Source organism: Chinchilla lanigera, unplaced genomic scaffold (genome assembly GCF_000276665.1).
Source record: "Chinchilla lanigera isolate Chin_1 unplaced genomic scaffold, ChiLan1.0 scaffold00011, whole genome shotgun sequence".
NCBI classification, from domain to species: Eukaryota; Metazoa; Chordata; class Mammalia; order Rodentia; family Chinchillidae; genus Chinchilla; species Chinchilla lanigera.
The window spans coordinates 4387694-4409904 of record NW_004955412.1 but is presented as its reverse complement, the minus strand read 5'-3'; the positions used below and the strand labels follow the sequence as shown (position 1 = coordinate 4409904).

At 42.8% G+C, this 22211-nt stretch overlaps 1 protein-coding gene and 1 pseudogene across 1 annotated transcript in view; one reads left to right on the top strand and one right to left on the bottom strand.

The window, feature by feature from the left end:
• The window catches only part of Arhgap42 (Rho GTPase activating protein 42), a gene marked incomplete at its 5' end in the record, with an annotated part of 234285 nt that overhangs the window by 191749 nt on the left and 20325 nt on the right, over positions 1–22211 (bottom strand).
• LOC102006560 lies at positions 6881–9923 on the top strand (annotated as a pseudogene).

Here is a 22211-nt window from a genome sequence, read left to right as displayed (position 1 = left end):
CCTGACGTCAGTCTCCTTCACTTCCGGGCACCACTCCACATCGGCCTCTAGGCATTCTTTGTCCCCACCTCTCTTCTCTTCCCCTCGAACACAGAGCTCCTGGACAATGTTCAAGGTTTCAAGAGTATTGCCCTCAAACAGCAAAGAATAGTTCTTTGGTATCAGATAGGTTTAAATCCCATTTCCACAACCAACTAGTAAGTCAATAACTACCTTAAGTACAGAACTTCTGCAGAGTTTCAGTTTTCCATCTACAAAAGAAAAATGCCAGTGTACACTTTTGTGTGGAAGACTGGAGAAATAAATTCAGTGCCTCAGGGTTTACTCAGAAAATACATTCCCTCCTCTTCTATCCAAAAAGAAGAAAATGAAGTATATCACACAGGAATTGGTGGGAGAGCCTGGGATGGTGGTGCATGCCTGTAATCCTCATGCTCTGGGACACTAAAGCAGGATGATCACAAGTTCGAGCCCAGCCTGGACAAATTAGTGACACTGTCTCAAAGTAAAAAATACAGTAGGGCTGGGGTGTAGTTCAATGTAAAGGATCTGGATTCAATTCCCAATACTGCAAAACAGAAAAATAAAAATAAATAAAAAATGAGGACAAATAGGGAGGGGTCAGGCAGCAATGGGTAGAGGCCAGCATAACAGGGTCTGCTTGAAACTTTTATATTCATCCAAGTCAGGAAACAACAGAATGTAAAATGCTTTCATATTTCAGAGTTCATCACCAGTAGGAAAAGTTCCAGAAACCATCCACAAAGAATGAGTTCACACACAAAGCATTACTGACTCTAAATAAAAAAAAATTTTTTTTTAAATCCCATTAATAAACTTAACATTTCAGGCTGACAACAAGTAACTGAATTTCTTTAAAAAAATAGTATTTCAACACACACACATCCCAGTATTTTCCCAGACACGCAGTATGATAGGTAAAAGCCTCAGCACTGGTGTTTGCAAAGGCTGCAGCTGGATGTGGGTCAGATGGCACGGGGCAGTTGTGCGCTGGGGGTGGGGTATGTCAGGAATGAGTGCGGTTATCAGGCATTTCTAAGTAGGGAGCCCTTGGAACGGCATGAGAGTGAGGGTCATGGGAAAGAAGTTCTGCTCACCCTACTTCCTGACAGCCTTCTTTCCACACAAGCCATAAGCAACGCTTGTTTACAAAACGGAACTGCAAATGAGGGGCTTCTCAGAGCAAGGCGGACGGGAATCAAAGCACACATACAGATTGTGCCTTACTTACATACTTTTTTTGTCTTAAAAAACTTTAAAATGGTTTAAAAGACAGCGTATTTCATTGTCAAAACAATTAGTTCCTGTTGCTTTAATAAATCAAATTATAATATTTTTATCAAAATGAACCGCACAAGTGAAACTCAATTAGTCAGAAAAAGACAATTTAAGATAACTATGCTTTTCAGAGAAATATGCAATCTAAAGTTATTTTTCTCATTCATGAAAATATATTTCTCAGGATTTCAAATTCAGAATACAAGTTTTTCATATTTTAAAAAATTGCTTAATAATGGGTCCTGAACACAATAAAAAAAAGGAGCAGTTTTTTAAAAAAAAATTTCTCTTGAGACAAGGTCTTGCTGTTTAGTTCAGGCTGGCCTTGAGCTCACTACGAAGCCCAGGCTGGCCTTAAATTCATAGCAATCCTCCTGCCTCAGTCTCTTGAGCGCTGGGATTATAGGCATGTGCCACCACGCCCGGCCAAGGAACATTTTATTTACCAAAAATCAAGAATCCCTTATTTTTTAATCACTGGTAAATTTATAATCTAAAGATAACTAGTTAATATACCTGAAATTATACAAGCAATATAGATATCTCATTTTTTAAAAAAGATCTAGAGTGATTCAAATTATAAAAAAGCCTTTGTTAAACCTATGTATTTCTACCATGTGTTTCTTTGTCTTAATCCTGGAGTTCTGGAACACTATATACAGTCGTTTTCAAAAAGATTCCCAAATAAATCTGGTCTTAAGAAGAGCTTTTTTCAGAAAACAAGTATGAAAAAACAGCTTTTTTTCTTAAATTCTTAAGTACATGCTTTCTGTACAGCTATGGGTTTACCGAAGGGAGTGGCCTCCGGACGGCTTCTGCTCGAATGTCACTAAACTAAACAGTCGGACAAAGTCGTAGAGCGCTGACCTCGGCATGGACTGCCCCAGGAACAGCGCTTCCCTGCTTTTTCTTCAAAAGAAAACAAAGTATTTAAACATGAAATGTAACAATAAACAGAGTCCCACTCACTCACTTTGTCTGATACAACATTTCTACTCTTCACCTTCAGCAGTTAGTGGTAATAACGGCAGTTCCCTTATACATTCTCACTTTATATTTAGGGACATAAATTGTGAAACACTTCAAAAACATTACGCTCACTAATAAAAATCTTAACTTTTCCTTAAAAATAAGTAAGCTAGCAATGATTAGTGACAGCACTGACATGTAAAATGAGAAGAAAAAACACGCACCAGAATTACTGAGTCACGTCCGTCTTAGTTTTTAAACTAAGGTCAGATCCTTTACAAGCCGCCCCTGTGAGCCCAGAATACAGATGGTCCTCGGTTGTCAGACTCAGACTTAAGTCTTCCCCTTTTTATCTATGTCTTCTCTTTTTACCTGAGCACATACCAGGAGAGCTGGGATAGGTGTACTGATGATGTCTATGGTTTATTGAGAGGAACAGTCAATGCTTAAAATTTTCTTTTCTCTTGACCAATTTTGTAAGCTTGAATTTGGTAACCAGAATGACTGATCTGAAAACAATATGCAGTATAAGAACCACTGCCGAACTCCTACCATCTTGTATGGTGAAGCTGTGCATTATTTCCAGTGTTGTTTATTTTTTTATTACTTGCTACTCTTTGATTGTTTGATCGATCTTACATTCTTATGTCTGGTGGACAGAGCAACTTTGTTGAAGACAACAGTACGTAATGCAGCGACCACTGTAAATTTCTATCATTTTGCTTTGAGGTCATGTATCATTTTCCCTGTTTTTGTGTTGTTTTGATTTTGTCTTCATTGTATTTTCATTTTTAAAATAAAAAAAATAAAGAAAGAAAAAGTGTTTACCTCACTAACCAGAGTGCTGAGCAAGGTTCCAAACTGACTGCAGCTCTAAAACACCAGCTCCTAACTGGAAAGCCTGTCCTGGATTTCCAGGGAACTTCAACCCTGCCCATACTTGAATGTCCGCTCTACACTAACGAAATGCCTCTCCCCACTCTCACACTCTGCGTAATTGCATCAAGGTTGGAGAGACAGCCTGTGCAAACAGCGATCTCTGAAGGACTATAAATATAACCGAGTCCACACCTGAAAGCCACACAGGGTAGAACAGTAGCTCTGGGCCGCAGTCTCTAACCACGGGAAGAAGAATCACTTCGCACACTGACTGTCCTTGCTCTCTCCCGTCACATCAAAATAGCTAATCATCACTTAGGCTGGGAAAATAAAGCCTGACGTCCAGCAACGGCCTAGTATCCGCAGACTATTTGAAGTGATCCTGGTATTTCTTTCTCACTTATGAAAAGTTCACAATGCATTGAGAAGAAACGGCTATGTTATCTCTTTTGTAAGGAAGAGGCTTAAGTACGAGCAATGAATGAGTGTCAGAGGTGTCAATCTTTCAGGCTGAGGTGCACACTTCACGAGGGCAAGAACTGGTGGTGAAGGAGGGATGCCCACCTCCCGGGAGCCAAGGCAGACAGAGTCTGCGGTCGCAGTATCCAAGGGCATGCCCTCAACGGCCTACCCTCCTTCTTAAGGCCCCTCACCCTACAGGTCCCACCTCGCTCCACAGCACCGCAACGTCTGCCAGCCAGGTCTTCAGCACGCGGAGCCCTGGGCGACACTCCCAGTGTGACCTGGGACAGATGTAACACCTAATCCAGCCCCAGCGATTCTGCTTCACTGGCTGCACAGTGTGGGGCCAGGGCGTTCTTACGTAGCCAGAAAGCTGTCTCCATTCTTTTCCCAAGCTGCTGATTCACTGAGTGGACTGGCTCGGCTGTCCTGCGCAGCTGGCTGAGGGCTTGAGTGCTCGTCCCAAGGACTGCTCAGCTTGTTCCCCTGTCCCCTTGCTTCCTGTAGTGGGGAAGTTTTGTGTAAATGCTTGGTCAAAGGTAGAGGACAAACCAAAATAATGCTTATCATGCTTTTCTTGTCCTTTTTTCCTTTTCTCTCCTGATAGAACACATTGTTGTCTATGTAGTCTGGAAATAGCATTTTTAACTGAACAATGACAAACTGCTTAGTGTACTGTAACAACAAAGCAGCAAGATACTCTTGAAGAAGTTAAACTGTGTCCTCCAGGTTTACGCATTTAAAATCATCCTGTTTCCTACAAAGACCCTAGACGGAGACAAGACTGCTGGAAAAGGCCATGCAGCACGGGGTAGGGGGTGTCACACACCCTCTAGGGCTGCCACACAGCTCTCCAGCCCAGGCTCATCTGTCACACCGGCTAAGACAGGACTGACAGCGCCACGGCTTGTCTGCGAGGCTTTTTTCATGTTCCCAGAGCCCCAAGATTTCTCAACTCAGACTTTTTTCAAGAATGCTGCTGAAGGGGATTTCCACCAAGTTCTCCTCTTACCAGAGCCATCCAGAAGCCCTTACTGGGAAGCCCCAGCATGGATCCACGGAAAGGAAATGATGCAGAGGCTACTGTGAAAAAGGGAGACATAGAAGAGTGAAAGAAAAAAAAAGCTCACATGCTGCCTAAGAGGTTGTGAGACATCTCACCCAATTCTCTAACATAGTGCTTGCTCAATTCCACAGAATGCGGAGGGGGAGACAGAGACAGAGAGGGGGAGAGAGAGCGAGAGAGAGAGAGGGAGAGACAGAGAGAGAGAGAAAGAGAGAGAGAGAGAGAGGCAGACCGCCAACCTAGGTCTCCCAGCATTATGTCACCTCCCGCTGCCGCGCTTTAGGTGGTTCCCAGCAGAAACAGCTGGGTCATGAGTTTTTACAAAAATATGTCCCAGCTCACAAAATGATCTTTTCCTCTTACTCTTGCCTCCTGAACACTGCACGCGTGACTTTCCCATACCACAGTACCTGTGTAAACAAAGACAGCCATTCCAATAGTGTACCAAATACTTAAGCACTGTAGTACAAGTAAAATATTGTGCTGTCCCTGACCTTTACCCAGTTCTCTCACGTCTCACATCTAAAAGCCCCGGAAAGGCTGGAAAGCATGTAAGCTGCTCCCCAAATAAGTAAGGATAAAGAATATGACATACGGTAACTTTGCTACTGGAGTCACTTTGGGCATTTCTTTTTCCAGAGTTTAAACAACCCTCTTAAAAAAGAGGCCCAAAAACAAAAGGGGGAATTTCACTCATCAAGAGAAAATAAAGCCAGAGTGGGAGGAACTCAGCAGGCCTGGTACGGGCTTAGTATTAAACCCCCAAGACATGAAGTGAAAATAATCAGAAAAATATTCATAGGAGAAAATCAAAACAAGATGGAAATGAGAAACTGTTGTGTCAGATCTGCTTCCACGTCCACCATGAGGATGAGAACCTGCAGGCGCCTCACGAACAGCGGCCAAGCTGAGCAGACTCAGGCTCCTGGAAGTCCTCAGCACACGGCACTTTCTCCAAGCTGCTTCACACTGGCCTAAATGTGCATTTCCATTTCATTTTTGCACCTGTTAGCAGTGTAATCTTATAGTTTCTCTAAGGTGATGAACTCAGATACGAAATGAAAGGTGTCACTCATCAGTCTCACTTTTAGAAACCTGAAAATTTCAACTAGAAAACTGGAACACTTCAGTCTGCTCTGCAACAGTGTCTGTCCCTGTAATGGGAATTTAGTCATTCATGATTAGCAGACAGAGGATAGCAAGAAGTCACACTGGTTCAAGTGTGATCTTTTTCCCCCTCCACATAATGACATTTTGAAGCCATCAGGACCAAACATTTTCACACTTAAAAAAGGAAAGAAAAAGTTTTGGCAACATATGAAGACTTGAAGAAAAACACCGGAAATCCTACAGAAGAGTTTTCCTTTAGTGTAAGAAGTGGCTGATGCGGCACATTCAATATTCGCTACACTTTGCACAGCATAGAGCTGCACATACAGATTCTGTTTACATTAAAAACAAAACAACTAAGTAAACACCGTGGGGACATGGGGTTTTTTAAGGAAAAAAAGAGCCCCAGAGCTGAAGGCTGCAAGAGATCAACAGACCCTAGGTACAGATGCTAATGGAGTTGAACTCTGTTGTTTGCTTGATGTTGTAGTTAAAGGTGTAGAGGTTTTTAGTGATCTGCCTTCACCACATGGATTCCCTGCAAGATCTGGGGGTTTTGTCGCTGTTACTGCTGTTTTTGTGCAATACCCAAAGAAAGTAAGCTCTCTCGGGAAAACGGTATGGTAGAAACTCCTGTGTGGGAGAAAAAGCAAGTGCTGCACAGATCCGTGCAGAATCATTTACCAGGCTGCACTGCACACCTGCCGTGACCAAGCTCTCTCATGAACAGTTATCACAGATGTCCAGCCTTTTCGCTTGCCTGGGCTACACTGTCTTGAGCCACATATGAAATATATAATATAGTTAATGCATTTAAGTGACAAAACTTCCTTCTGAAATTTATTATTCTAATTTATTTTAAAAGAGGGCAAGAGGTCTCTAGGCTACAGGTGTGACACACTGGCAGGTGCTTGTCAAATGTTAAGGTACATCTGGGCCACCTAAGAAATACTGCTCACAGCAGACCCTGAGGAGCTCGGTACTGTAAATGGAAGCTACAGGTGATGCCAGTGCTGCTGCTCCACGGACCACAGCAGTAGCAGGATGGCTATGAAACACACTACCTTTCATTGAGACCAACTAATTACATGCGCTATGGTCTACCTCTTTCGTAAAGAGGGCTTCAGAACACTTCCTTCGCTACACACCATCCCCCTCAGGAGAGAAGGCAAAAGAGGCTGTGAGACAGGGCCAGCGTGTGTGCTTTACTTGAACACCATCCCTCACGAAGCAAGAGCAGCAGTACTGCAAACAGACTTTGTGCATCAGTGAAATAGTTAGCTGTTGCTGTTAGGGACCAATTTTATCCTATGAACAAGCTGCACCTATAATTTGTCCATAGGACAGTAACAAAATTCTGTAGAACTCAGAATTCTGTAGAACTCAGAATTCCGTAGAACCCAGAATTCTGTAGAACTCAGAATTCTGCAGAACTTTGACCATCCCATTGTGGTCAAAACGCTTCTCAAACTGGACAGACTGTAAGAAATACTACTGTTTTCTAGAACAGACCTTCGTTGAGGATGAAGGGTCAACTATCAGAATAATTGAGGCCCCACTGCTGTGAATTCACTATCCACGAAATTGGCCTCAGAGATGATTTTAATATTGACAAATGAAGAGTCTTCTTATAATTCTGTTTTCGTTCATTATCCTTTTGAACGAAAATGTAACTGCACAAACCAGTTAATACCCACAAAACGTTCCTTGGACTTGTACAACAGAGCTACAAACTGATGGAATTTGATATGTTTCAAAGCTAGTGCCAGACAGATGACAGATAAGGATTGATTGATTGATTGATTGATTACTCCCACATCTCTCAAGATCTTTGAATGGATGCTGCTCTGTTATTTTAAAACCAAAACCGACGGCTCTCCTTTCCACCTTCCTCTTACTGGCAACAGACAGTAAAAATCAGACACGGAATAAAGCACCCCAGGCAGCCTCCCAGGCCTCCTGCACTGCCCGGCCCAGGGTCCTCCCGGCTCTCCTGCTGCCGAGGCTGACAGGGAAGCCTTTGCGCATGCGGTGGGAAAAAGTGTGGCCAACGAGGAGGACACGATACGGAAGACGAACACACCATTTATGACTCGGTGACGACCCATGCTCTGGAGTGGCCCAGCCTAACAGCACAGTGGCCTCCAGCTGCAACCAGACCAGAGGGAAGCACGTCAGCATTCACTGACTTGTCCTGGGGACGCACGCTGGATGAGCAGAGCCACCGTGTAAGAGCCAGCGTGCGGCTCCGAGACGACGCCCACTTTGATGCGTCACAGAACGGCAGGAAGAAAGGAGAGTTTGGAGGTTTTCACGCTGCTAGTGGGAAAACTGAAACAGAAATCAAGACCGACCATGAAGAAGTAAACCAGACCCGCTATATGCCCCAGAACCCTTGCATCACTGCAACAAGGACGCCATCCAGTGAGAGTCTTGTTCCTGACAATACAGAGCGTCCTTCTAAACCAGACCCCTCTGGAGAGTGCAACCCAGACTCGCACTCCATGGACAGCAGAAGGCAGCTATGGCTTTCCTGAAACCCTAACCTTAGTGGGTGCTTACTTAGGGCTTCCGATGCCCACACCATCTGCCTATGGGGCATCAGTGCTGTTCCAAAGGAAGGAAAAGCGGGCGATACAAAAGCCATCGTTACAGGGCACACAGCAGTAGTAGGTGTTTCCCGTCATCTGCTCCGTGAATCTCTGTTTGGGCCAGGTGTGGATGACCAGAAACTTATGATCTGGATACTCAATCCACCAACACTTCCAAGCCAAGCCACTCCACTGATGCTCACCCTGCGGAAGGGAGCTGCCTCTCAGTCCTTACGATGAACTCATTCTTGCCACAGGACCAGCTGACAAGGCTGTTGCTTTGTGGGATCTGAGAAATCTGAAACTTAAGTTGCATTCCTTTGAATCACATGAGGATGAGACAGTCCAGGTTCAGTGGTCACCTCACAATGAGACTATTCTGGCTTCTTATCGCAGACACAACGTCTGGGATTTAAGTAAAACTGGAGAAGAGCAATCTCCAGAAGATGGAGAAGATGGCCCACCTGAGTTGTTTATTCATGGCAGTCACACCATCACGATATCTGATTCTTCATGGGATCACGGTGAACCTTGGGTGATACGTAAGTATCAGAAGACAGTATCATGCGAGCATGGCAGAGGTCAGAGAACATTTATGATGAAGACCCTGAAGGGGGCATGGATCCAGAGGGAGAAAGACACTAGATATGTCTGCACTTGAGATTTCAGACTCCGCCTTTTCCTCTCACTCGAGACTGATTTAACACTGGTTTTGAGACGGAGTCTTTGTTCAGCTATCCTTCTATTACAGGTACCACCAGTAACACTATTAGCCCAAAAAGGGGGTATTTTCTAAATATTAACCGGGTACTAGATTCAGCAGAGCCACAGACTTGTATTTAAATTTTCTTTAGGAGTTTTTAGTAACAAACCCAGTTCTAAAGTAGCTACAAAAAAGGGAATATTATCTTTCTTCTTAAGATAGACCCCCAAATTTTTCAGACTTGTTTCAGTAAAGGTTAGAGTGAGTCAGGAGTAGAGCCAAGTAAGGTTAGGTGTCTGAGCCATGCAGTGTAAGTACTGCAGGACGTCATTTTTCTTCAGGAAGTAGGGGAAAAGCGAATACTCTAAATCACACCTGACTTTCTTCCTATGTACACCAGTCTCTCTTGGTTTCTTCAGTTAAGTCAAAGCTACATGTTCCTCTTTCCCCATATAGTTTTGCTTGCTAGTTTATTTCTTGAGCTGTTTTCATACTATTCCTTTCCTTTCTGTGAAATAGTTTTTGTTGGTTTTAAATTGTTTTAACTTGGGACCACCAAGCTGTAAAGGTACATGTTTTCACCTGACACGTGTGCCTCAGGTAGGCTGTCAAGTTGAGAAGGGTGGTTTGATAGCTTGTATTTGTTTTTAAAATTAAATTAATCCTCCATGAGAAAATAAATAAAGCATTCCAGATGGCATTAAACCCTATAATCTAATGATAACTGTTTATTTAAAGAATAATCCTATAATCTTTGCTTATAAGCCACTGTATGTGTCTAATTTGTGAGTACATTTGATATATATAAATATAGCTTGGTTTCTTTTTCTTTTTTTTTTCTGGTTTTTCTCTGGTACCAGGAACCGAACTCGTGACCTTGCACTTGCCAGGCAGGCGCTTTGCCATTGAGCTAAATCCCCAGCCCCTAGCTTGGTTTCTTAAAGAATTTCCTTCTTAATGTCATTTTTTGTTATTCCGCTCAGCAACCCTTTCATAATGCATGTGTGCACTTAGAATTAAACTGTCTTTTTTCTCCTCTTAACCCTACAGTGTAGAAAAACACAAAAAAATCTTTGTGAAATTTTAATATTTATTAAAAATATTTATTGATACTTTACTATGTGCTGAGCATTTTTCCAAGAGCTTTTAAAGTACTCTTATCTTACCCTCATGACAACCATGAGTGGAGTACTTTTATCCTCAGTGCATTGATAAAGAAACTAAGGCTTGAACATTATTAAGTCACCCAGCTAGAGCTTGCACCTTACTTTGAATCCAACATTTAAACTACTGAATCAAAGCATTTAGCCATGGCTTTTAAATTTGGTTTACATATGTTGAAAGTGTATGCTAAGTCCTAAACTTTACATCCTAAGAGTTACACTGGATTTGCAGTGATTTACGCTGTAATACTTCATTGAGTTAATCTAACTCAATATTTTGAAGTTGGCTAATTAACATGTGCCCTAACTGAATCAACATTATGATGTTAGATAATTAGTACATGAAGTATCTCTCAAGATTTTAGGGTTGGCTAAGTAGCACAGAAAGGATGAGAGATAATTTTTCCATTGATAAAATTGATGCTTACAGCAAGTGTCTCCCTGGGAGAAGAGAAGCAGCTCCCGGCCCTTCCGTGAATAGGCTGGAGATACTGTGCATTCAGGGGCACAGCACTCCACAGCTGCAGCCTCTTGACCTGTGGGCTTGAGATGTTCTTGCTGCCTGATATGACCACAAGGTCTACCTATCCCGTCCAACAATGTCCTATAATCTGTTTTGGGGGAGGTCTAATTTTTTTCAGTTATTTATGCATTCTAGGTATTAGTCCTCCGTCTGAGTAGTCGCTGGCAATTTGTTTCCCTTCCGTAGCTTGTCTGGTCACTCTGTTGTGTCTCCTCTGCTGTGCATGAGCTTTTTAATCTCGTATGCTCCCATCTGTGGACTCCTGATGCTACTTCCTGGGCAGTTGGGGTTAATTTTCAACTTTTGACGAGCAGATTCTTCCATATGAATTGCATGTGTATTACGAATATAAGCATTGGTAATTATTACACTTAATAATATACTGAATGTCAAGGTGCAAGGTTTATACTGTACCTACTCAGTGAGTGCGTCATGTCATGCAAAAGGAAACAATGGCGTTCTTTAGCTATCATAGCATGAAAAGTAAATAACATGAAAAGCAAAAGCATGCAGGTCCCTAGTTTTGATAAGCTTGGCCTAAATAAGGCTAGCCTTTATTTTTGACTCTGTTAGTAATGATAAGAAAAAAGAAAGCTGCTCATATAACTTAAGTTATTCAACATTTATTTAGACAAATATCAGATGAATGTCATACATACCGCTTTGTGCAAAAAAGAGTTTTCTACTCCTAGGGAGCTTAGAAAGAAAAACACAGAGTAACAACAACTGCATATGTAAGCGTCACAGTGCACAACTACTTTCTCAGAGAGGAAAGAAAGAGCAAGTGCACCTGAGAGCAGAACAGACGGTCCCCAAACCCTAAACTTGAGGCACCAAGTGCTACCAGTGCCACTGCCCTTCTCCAAGGCATCTTTATTCCCCAAGGGAAACCCTTCTAGTCAGTGAACCCCGAGCTAAACTGGAGAAGAGCAAAACCCATTTATGAGACTCAGCTTCTCTGGGCCCCGGCATCACATACAGCTCCCTGCACCCACTTTATGGGCGGAAAAGCAAGTGTGGCCTTTTCAACAGCCAACTGCATGATTAAGGAGCTTCAGTTCAGCAGGCTTCAGAACAAGCCCTGTCCTCCTCCTCAGACGCAAACAAAATACATCAACCGAACTGACTATAAGAAATACAAACTGTTTTTCTCTTCTGTACTTTCCCACTCAACACTGACATGAACCAATGTGAGAGACTTCCCACGTAAGCACTTCTCCCCCCGTTGGGTGTGCTATGATTCAGTTCCACGCTGACACCGGAGTTAACACAGATCCGCAGATTAAGGGATCAGTCAGACATGAAGGCCATGCACTTCAGCTGCCAACGGCAAAAGGGGGACGGGGTGTCCCAAGGTCACCCGTACTCCCTTTCAGCCTGGCCTAAATCAGATTCCTACAACCCCTTCCTCAGGTACGGCTATGTGTTACAGTAACTCACAGGGCCCAAGAAGACACTTTACCTGCTACTGTACGTACAGTGAAGGGCAGAACGAGCAGCGGAGGAACAGATACACCAGCAAAGGTCCGGTACGGTGTGCAGCACAGGAGCTACTGGCCCTGCAGGCTCGGGGTGTGCGCCCTCCTAGCACTGCACGTGTTCACCGCCGCTAAGCTCCGCACACTACAGCGTTCAGGGGATTTTATGGAGGTTCTGAAACACAGGTATCATCACTTATGAATCTCCAGCCCTCTTCTGTCCCTAGAGAGTGAAGGGTATAAATGGACGTTCCAAGATTCTAGTCATAGCTCGGTCTTTTTGGTGGCCAGCAACGATCCAGGAGCCTACCAAAGTATTTCCACAGTGCATGACTCCTGTCACCCCAAAAATTAGGAATTAAGAGCTCTGGGGCAGCAACTGGGGTCAAAGACCAAATATTAGAACAAAACATGCACTCAAAACCTCCGTCACTCAGGAAATTCCAAGGGTTTCAAGGACCCTGTGCCAGGAACTCGGAGCAGAACCATACTGTGCCATGTGAGCAAATGTTATATTTTAGCAGTTACAAGCACATACCAACATGTCCCATAAATGCTAACGGCAACTTCCAAACCTGGCCAAATAAAAACTTTTCAAATCAAACTATCAGGAAGATGAAGTTTTCAGAATAAAACAGCAATCTCCTCACAGCCTTCATTCACTTTATCTGAGACTCTTTAAACGTATGACAGCAGGCCGGAACTCATTCTCACCGATCCCTGTGAATACCCAAGTGAGCAGAATCAAATGTACCCTACAAAGGAATTCTCACAGTTCTCAGCTCCAGCCCGCAACCCCACCCCAGGGTCACCTTATCTCCTCCCTGGAGCCACGAGTTCAAACTGAGCAAGGTCAGATGGATGTCAAGTGAGGCCTAGCTGCACAGATGTCATCACAAATAAAAGCACCATACAGTTCACCCAGCTGAGTTCAAGCACTTAAGAAAGCTAACTCCTTCCAAGCATCCCCACAGCAGCACAAAAGGCAGCAGCTCAATCATCCGCTGAAGGAGCTGAAGTTATACAAGGCTTCCCTGGTGAGATTCTATAATGACTTCGGTACAGTTCCATGTAAATCAAAAATATGGAAATACAGCTCCCCAAATAACACTATTTCCTTTAAAACAGCGTTTTAAGGCCAGGCATGGTGGTGCACACCTATAATCCCAGCACTTGGGAAGCTGAGGCAGGAGGATTGCTGCGAGTTTGAAGGTAGCCGGGGCTACAAAGTGAGTTCAAGACCAGCCTGAACTGCACAGTGAAACCCTATCTCAAAAACAAAAGATAGGGTTTTGGGTGTTGTAGTTCAGGCTGGCCTTGAACTCACTATGCAGCCCAAGCTGGCCTTGAACTCACAATGATCCTCTTGCCTAAGCCTCCTGAGTGCTGGGATCATAGGCAGGTACCACCACACCCAACATTATTTCCCTTTACAAATGAATTCCATTTTCCTTAAGAGTAAAATAAATTTTGGTCATTTTTCTTTATTTGCATTACATAATAGTTCTAAACAAAACAGCAACTACCATAGCACTTACTAGCTCATGGCACTACAATGCATACAAAAAGCTACCTTTTCTCCAAAGCATTTATATGCCATATAGTGAGGATTTTACAGAATAAGGACCACCTTTAATGAGCATTTACTGTGTGCCGAACACTGACTTACTTCTGTCATCTCAACCCTCCTCACCCAACAGCACCATCAGTATCTCCGCATTTAATAAAGAACAGAGTTCACATTTAAAATGGTTGTATTCTAGTTCCTTTGCTTTAATCATTCCACTTGGGTACTCTCTCAAATGGGCAGAATCAGAAAGTCTGTTCATTACTCTCTAACTTCACCTTTTCTGCAGAGTTCTTTTTTTTTGGAGACAGGGTCTCTGTAATTCAGGCTGGCCTTGAAATCAGTATGTATGTGGTCCAGGCTGGCCTCAAACGTGCAGTGATCCTGCTCCTCAGATTCCGTAGTGCCGGGGTGCTGGGATTACAGGTGTATGCAACCATGCTCAGCTTCAGCAGAGTACACTGCAGTGCAGTAACATTAGAACCGTTGATTGTCACTCCTTAGCCAGCAAACAATCTAGTAACTCTTAAATCAACACTAATTAATCATTCATTGGATAAACTGTTTAAAATACACAGAGCAGCTGGATTACAGCAGAGAGCATGCCTGTAATCCCAGCACTTGGGAGGCTGAGGCAGGAGGATCGCTGTGAGTTCGAGGCCATCTTGGGCTACAAAGTGAGCTCAAGGCCAGCCTGCATTGCACAGTGAGATCCTGTCTCAAAGGGATAAAATAAATAAATAAATAAAAATTTAAAAAATAAATCACACAGTGAAGTTGGTCTTCTTTTAGGACTTTGGGTTGCAATTTTAGCTGTGGCATACTGAGGTGAGTGTCCCTGACTTAGGGCAGCTCATTTTTCTGACAGTCTCTGCTGCCTTTCTTCTCCACCAGACACGGGACAAGGGCGTGGCCAGGCTGCTATGGAGGCTGTGGTGCTCTGCTAACTACAGAAGCCCGGGACACAAGCACAGAGCTGCTGCCAAAGCCCTGCACTTCCCACAAGAACCCCAGCAGGTTTCCACAGCATGGCCCAGACTGACTCCATCCCGAGGAGCGGGTGGTACTGAAACGACAGAGCACACTGGGCTTTTGCTGCTGCGTTCTCTCGGGCATGGCGGCCACCCTCACCCTGTAGGGCACGCTTCTTTTCCTGCCTTTACTTGGCTCAAACTTGCTCTGCAGAGCCTGTTTGCTTCTTTTCCTACCTTTGATAAAACTGTGTTACCTTTTGTACTTGTGGGGACCAATTCTTTGCTCAGGACAGAAAGAAATTTAGAAATAACCTCCAGAAAGAGCATGCAGCACCCCAAGATCTGGTACCTATCCAACCCCTGCCAAGCGATCTGCTCGTCTCCTGAGCTCAGGGCGCCTGCTACATCTTTACTCGCTGATATATGCTGGCACAAGACATCCCCTACTTTGCGGTCTATGGCTGCTCAATTTGTCTACTGTACGTAACTTCTCATTTCTTTCGTTAACTCATCTCACAACGGAAGTAGCAACTGGCTTTCAGTTATTTGATCTGACATCTACTCATTTACATACTTGGATTCTGCTATACTTTATAAAGGAGATCTTACTTATATCCTTTGATACAAATTATGCACATATAATAGCTTAAAAGGAAATATAAATCTCTATATGTCCACTGGAATCTACACTAAATGAGCAGTACATATACATGGGCATACATAACACATTTGGAAGAAAACACTGGGATGAGGGAAAGAAGAAAAAGAAGGTACTAAGGCTATATATATGGATTGGTGGCATAACTGTGCTGCTGGTATCTGATAGTTTGTTGAGGGGAACAGTTAATGATTAAAAGTTTTGTTTTTTTTTTAATATTTTGACCTATTTTGCATGCTTGTATCTGGTAATCTAACCAACTTGTGTGATGACAACAATTTACAGCATACCAACCACTGGTGAATTCCTACAGTCCTGTCTAGTCTATGCATTGTCTCTAATGTTCTATTAAATTATTATGTTCTTATCCCCTTTAATGATTTGATCAATCTTCTATTATTGCACCTGGTAATCTGAGCAACTTCATTGAAGACACCAATATCTAATATAACAGCCACTGTTAATCCTTATCATTTGGTTTGAAACCCCATACCATTTTTAATGTCCTTGTGTTCTTTTATTTGTATTTTGCTATTGTTCTTTTTTTGTACTATATTCTTTAATATAAAAATAAAAACATATAAAAAAGAAAAGAAAAGAAAACACTGGCAAAAAATTTTAAAGCAGCAAAAACTTCAGCATTCTGAAAGGCAAAATTTCACATGCGGTCCCTCTCAGTAACACCCAGGGGAACTGAAGTTATGGAGAAGAAAAGGTCTCACCTTTACAATATTTGCATATTTCTGCCTGGGCACTACATTGTTATGTGGAAAATCTCAGTGTAAATAAATACAAACAGTATTTCATCTACTAATGAAAAGGAGGTAGCAAATCAAGCAATCATGAACTTCATGCTGTTAAAAATGTAGCACTTTCTACTCAGTTGAGTACTATTTATTTAAAACGCCATGAATTCTTCTATTGCCTGTAGGCTTTTGATGTTATCTACCAAAGGAACAGAATTAAAAAGCATAATTTAATATTTCTTAATGCCTAAAAAATGTTCCTACTGTAAATCTCAAATACAACAGGGGGAAATAAAGTAAGGACATGGTAGGAATTTGTAGTTCCTGGCTCCTACAGCTACAGCAAACATTAAACATACCCTAGCTCCAGGACCAATCTGCAGAAAACCTTATACTAAAAGCCTAATGGCCTCAGTCCCTATTATCCTATACACCATGTCCAGTTTTCAACCAAAAATTACTAGGCTTGGTAAGCAGCAAGAAGAAAGCAATCTGAAGAGACAAACCAAGAATCAGATCCAGACTAAGGTAAGATGCACACTTTTAAATTACTGTAGGCAATTTAATTGTTACTAAGCAATTCAATTAATCTAACTTATTTAATTGATGATTAATTATCATATTAATTTTGTATCCTGCAGATTGAGAATTTCTTGCCCAGTATACTTAGGACCAGAAATGTTTGAGATTTTCCTACACTGGGAAATATCAGTATCACGAGACAGCTTGAGGATAGGACCCAATTTTAAACACAAAATTCAATTATGTTTTATATTGCTGTTACACACAAAGCATAAAGGTAATTTCATACAATATTTTTAGGACACTGGTATTTGGACTGAGACCCATAACATGAGGTTAAGTATGGAATTTTCCACTTGTGGCATCATGCTAGAATTCAATTAGTGTTGGATTTTGGAGTATTTAGGATTTTGGATTTTTAGATTAGGGATATTTAATCTGTATCAAAAGTTTTTTTAAAAGATTGAAATTTGAGCTTAAAAATACATATTATTTACATTTCAACACACAAAAATGAAATACTTAGGCTTAAATGCAACAAAATGTGCACAAGATCTTTGTAAGGAAAACTAAAAATCTCTAATGAAAGACATCAAAGATCTAAATAAAGGGAGAGATGTTCTGTGTTCATGGAGGAGAAGACTCAGTATTGTCAAGATGTCAGCTCTTCTCAACCTGATCTTTAAATTCAGTGCCATCCCAATCAAATTCTGGCAAGTAATTCTGTAGATAGCTACAAAACTACTCTAGAGTTTGTAGTGAAAGTCAAAAGATAGAAAAACCAGCACAATACTGAAAGAGAAGAATAAAGTAAAGGCAAGAACTGCCATTACCCAATTTCAAGATTCACTCTGAAGCTAAAGCAGTCAAGATGTATGGTATAGGTGGAAGAATTAAAACATTAAATATAGACCAACAGAACACATTAGAGCCCAGAAATAGACTGATAGAAATACAGTCAGCTGATTTTGACAAAGAAGCAAAGGAAATACAATAAAACCGAGATAGTTATCTCAATAAATAATTCCGCAAACTGGGCATTCACATGCAAAGAAATGAACGTAGACATGGACCTTACACCTTTAACAAAAATTAACTCAAAATTCACAGACCTAAATGTAAAGCACAAAACTATAGTACTTCTAGAAGTTAGCATAGTAGACAATCTTGATGTTGGTAATGACTTTTTATGGAATACTGGAAGCATGATCCATCAAAGAAAAAGACTTCACTAAAATTAAAAATGTCTGCTCTATGAAAGAAACTTAGAAAAAAGACAAGTCATACACTTACTGGAAATAAATCTTTGCAGGACATTTATCTAATAAAGGTCTTACCTATTAAATATACAAAGAACCCTTAATATTCAACAATTAGAAAAACAACCCAAGTAAAAATGGTTAAAATTTGAATAGACATCACACCAAGAAATATACAAAATGGCGAACCATAAAAAATTCTGAACATGATATGAACTTAGAAAACTGAAAATGAGATAGTAGGGTGTATCTTTCAAAATGTCTAAGACTCAAAATACAGACAACACAATACACTGCACGACTGTGAAAGAAACAAGAACTCTTACTGGCGGAAGGCAAAACGATACAATCACTTAGACGGTTTAGCACTATGCTGCAAAGCAAAACACGCTCTCATACTATGATCTGTAATCACATTTCTCAGTATTTAAGTGGATTGAAAACATAGCTAAACACATGCAAATCTTTATTGCAACTTCACTCATAACCACCAAAATTTAGTAACCAAGATGTCTTTCCATAGGTGAACAAACTGAGGTACACAAAGAGAATATTATTCAACAATAAAAAAGAGTGAGTATCCAGTCATGAAAAGTCCTTAAGCAAATGCTATTAAGTAAAAAAAAAAAAAATCAATCTGAAAAGGCTACATGTTATATGACTTCAACTGTAAGACATTCTGGGAAAGGCAAAATTATAGAGGCCCACCTTTGTCTTTTTGTTCGTTTTTTGGGGGGAGCTGGGAGGTACCAGGAATTGAACTCAGGACCTCATGCTTGCCATCCTGCAATACTTACACTTCATGGCTCAGACACCTAACCTTACTTGGCTCTACTCCTTACTCACTCTAGCCTTTACTGAAACAAGTCTGAAAAACTTGGGGGTCTATCTTAAGAAGAAAGATAATATCCCCCTTTTTGTAGCTCTGTGCTCCCTGCGGCCGTGGGCGCCACCAGGCCACCAAGACTGTGAGCGAAGCTAGGCGCCTCCCCAGCACACCGGGCTCTGCGGTAGGACAGCGGGGAGGCCGGTGGCTTCGGCCCCTCCAGCAGTGCCCAGGGCTGCTCCCGGGCTCGGGCCGCAGGTGTGCTCAGTATGGGCAGGAAAGCGTGGGCTGCACGCCCAAGAGGAGCTCCAGGGGCCGGAGGAGCGAGCCCCGCGCGGAGGAACCTCTGCAGGAGAACGTGATAAAATCCACTTGTACATCCCCTGTCTACACATAACTTTAACTTCTCCACTCTTGATGTGTGGGAAATTCTGTCCAATGACTTATCATCTTCCGCCTTTACATTAGAGGATGACCCGGGCTGCTTCAAACTTGCTCGCCTGAGTAAATCTTCCCTTTTTCTAGCAACCAAACTATGCGTCTCCCAAACCCTGAAACAGTCTCGGGTGAAGGACACAGACAAAGCCTATTTCAGAGGTATGGGTTTGAACAGCAACACCTGCTTTCAAAGCCAGATAAATCCTCTTTCTTGACCTTCACCCCCATTCCCAGGTACAGGGGCTCTGACCGCCTTCCAGAGCTGCCCACGCAGGGCTGCGCTTTGGGGCGCCTCACAGGACCCTTGGGATACGCGGCTGCGGAGAACACGGTGACCGCCAAGCCCCTCCGAGGCCCCGCTGCACTTCCCTTCCCTGATGGTCTGCTCCGCTCACCTTCCCGGGGAAAAGCCCGTCAGGCTTCACCATACACATGCTGGAGACACGCCTGACTCATGAGATGGGGTGCTCATTCACGGGTGCTCATGAAAGAGAGAAAGTTTCATTAAGCAATATTTGCTCTCAATACATTGAGGACACCTGTATCATCTTACTCTATTTTTTTCCTAACACTAACTGAACTCACTAAATCGATTTTAACAACACTCTAGGATCACAATCCACAAGCTGGAAACCACTGGAACTTTTAAATAGGTAACATCGCACCCAGGGAACCCTGAGTGCCTCAAGAGCACCTAGCGTGCTTCAGCAGTGAGTAAGTGTTAGGTCCACAGCAACCCGGAACTGTTTTCCTTGCCCACTTGCGTGAAACGGGACCAGGACGGTTTCTCCACACTTTCTTTTAGAACCCGTCTTCCACATAGCCAAGAACCATCCTGAGATGATACACATTTAGTGATATCTGTTAGTCAGCGGTATCTAAACTCTCAGAAAAGTCCACGAACCCGCAGTTCTGCACTGTATACCCCAAGCGTTCATCCTGCAGTTTCCCTCCCTGCTGGGCAGGACGTTGGCTCTGAACCAGCATCCACTGCCGTGGCTTATTTAATATTCCTTCTTCTCCACTCAACACATTCATTCTCAAAATAACCTTGGGAAAGATTTTAAAGAGCAAAAATAAAAATATGGCTTTCCTAGCCTCCTGAAATTTCTCATTAGCCTTATCTAAGCCCTCCCCAAAAGAAAAAACAAAACATGTTACAGTAACTTCTCTCTTGCAGACCTAACTAACAAAATGAAATGGCTATTTTTCTTGCATTTTTATGGTAAAATTCTGTTTGCTTTTTAATAACATTAACCTCTCTCTATGAGAACAGTTTTTACTCCAAAGGACATAAAACCACAAAAACACAATTCCATTTTACATAATACATGGGTTTAAAAAAAAAAGATTCTTCCAGAAATCAATAATCTGTACACTTACAAACTTCTTAGGAAACTGTCAGTGTTGGGGGGCGATGGTGCGTGCCATGTGCCTGTAACCCCAGCCCTCTGGAAGACTAAGGCAGGAGGACCACAAGTTTGTCCCCAGCCTGGGCAACTTCATTACTGAAGGAGAATCTGTCTGAAAACTTTAAAAACTTTTAAAAAGGGAGGGAGAGCTAGCTCAGTGTGAAGGTCCTCCGTTCATTTCCCAGTACTACCAAAAAGAAAAAATCTTCTCTCAGTTAATTTTCTTAACCACTGAATGTTATCATCATCATGAACTGCCTACAGCATCAGTTCGATCCAGAATCCACTGATACTTTATTTACTCATAACTAAGCTCTGACATCTTATTCAAGCTGAAAAGCGCCCATCACAAAGAACCTTACACAGGTACACCAAGATGTGCACGAGGCTAGGTTCGTGCTGGGAACACCCCGTAATCAGGGTATAATGTTTCGGCATCATCCATCACCCCGGCCCAGTTCAAGGGGCGGAAACCCCAATGAAATCAAATGGCAGACAAGCGCAGACTTCCATGAAGCTCACTGTAGAGTTTAGGTTAATTTTTAAGGACACATTCACAGCACCTTGTTCCCCAGGTCTCCCTTAAGTTTTTCATTTGTCAGCTGCCACAGAAATAGTTCACTGATGCCCCAGTGCTTTGTCCACGCTGCCCAGTACTGCCGGCCGGCTTTCCCTGACCAGTCCACCAGTGAGCTGACGGCACCCTCCAAGACCTGCTGTCTGACATTCAGCACTGCACACCATCCGGTTTATTTTTTGCTCTATCTGTATTCGGTAAGATCTTTTAAAACAGGAAGAGCTGCCTCCTTATCTTGTACCACCCCTACTGTAACGCAGAGCACCGTGCATGCTCACCAGCCCTGCACAGGAACAAACGGCCCCAGTTTTCACCCTCAGAGGAAGACTAAGCCCAGTGTGGATCTCTGCTGGTTCCTCTCTGACAGGAGACTTGAACCCTGCTTTTGCTGAAAACAGCGACTCTTCACTTGCGCCCGCAGACACCCAACAGGTGACTGGAATAAGATGGAACAGCTCAGCAATGCTGCTTCATATTGGTGTCTGTCCCCGTTGCCGCCCTAACCGCTAGGTCAGATTCTACACAGCCCTGCAAGTACTCTATTGTTTGAGAACGGTCAGCTTTTCTAAACTAGCCTGCCCACTCTCCCCCCACCGTCAGGACTAAATGCACCTGCCAACTGCCATGGCAGAGGGCATCAGGCTCACAAAGGCACCCAAGTTCCTGGGAGAGCTCTGCTCACTCCCCGAAACACAAACGTTCTTCCCCTTCACCAGCCCATCCCTCCCTCATCATTCCTACCCTACGCGGCAGCCCCTCAATCCCCTGGACTGGGAAAGCTGACTTGTGAGCAGAGCCCCTGCTTCTCCTCTGTACATTCTTTCGCCACTAAATACAGCTCTTTTCCCTACCATTAATCTCCCTCTTGAGCCACTGGCTTTGTCAAGCAGGAACAGAACCAGACCTTTTTCCCAGTTATATCCCAATTTCCCAGCAGGAGCTGAGAGTTAGCAAGACAGCTTGCGATCTGTTTTAAAAAAAGAGTTCTT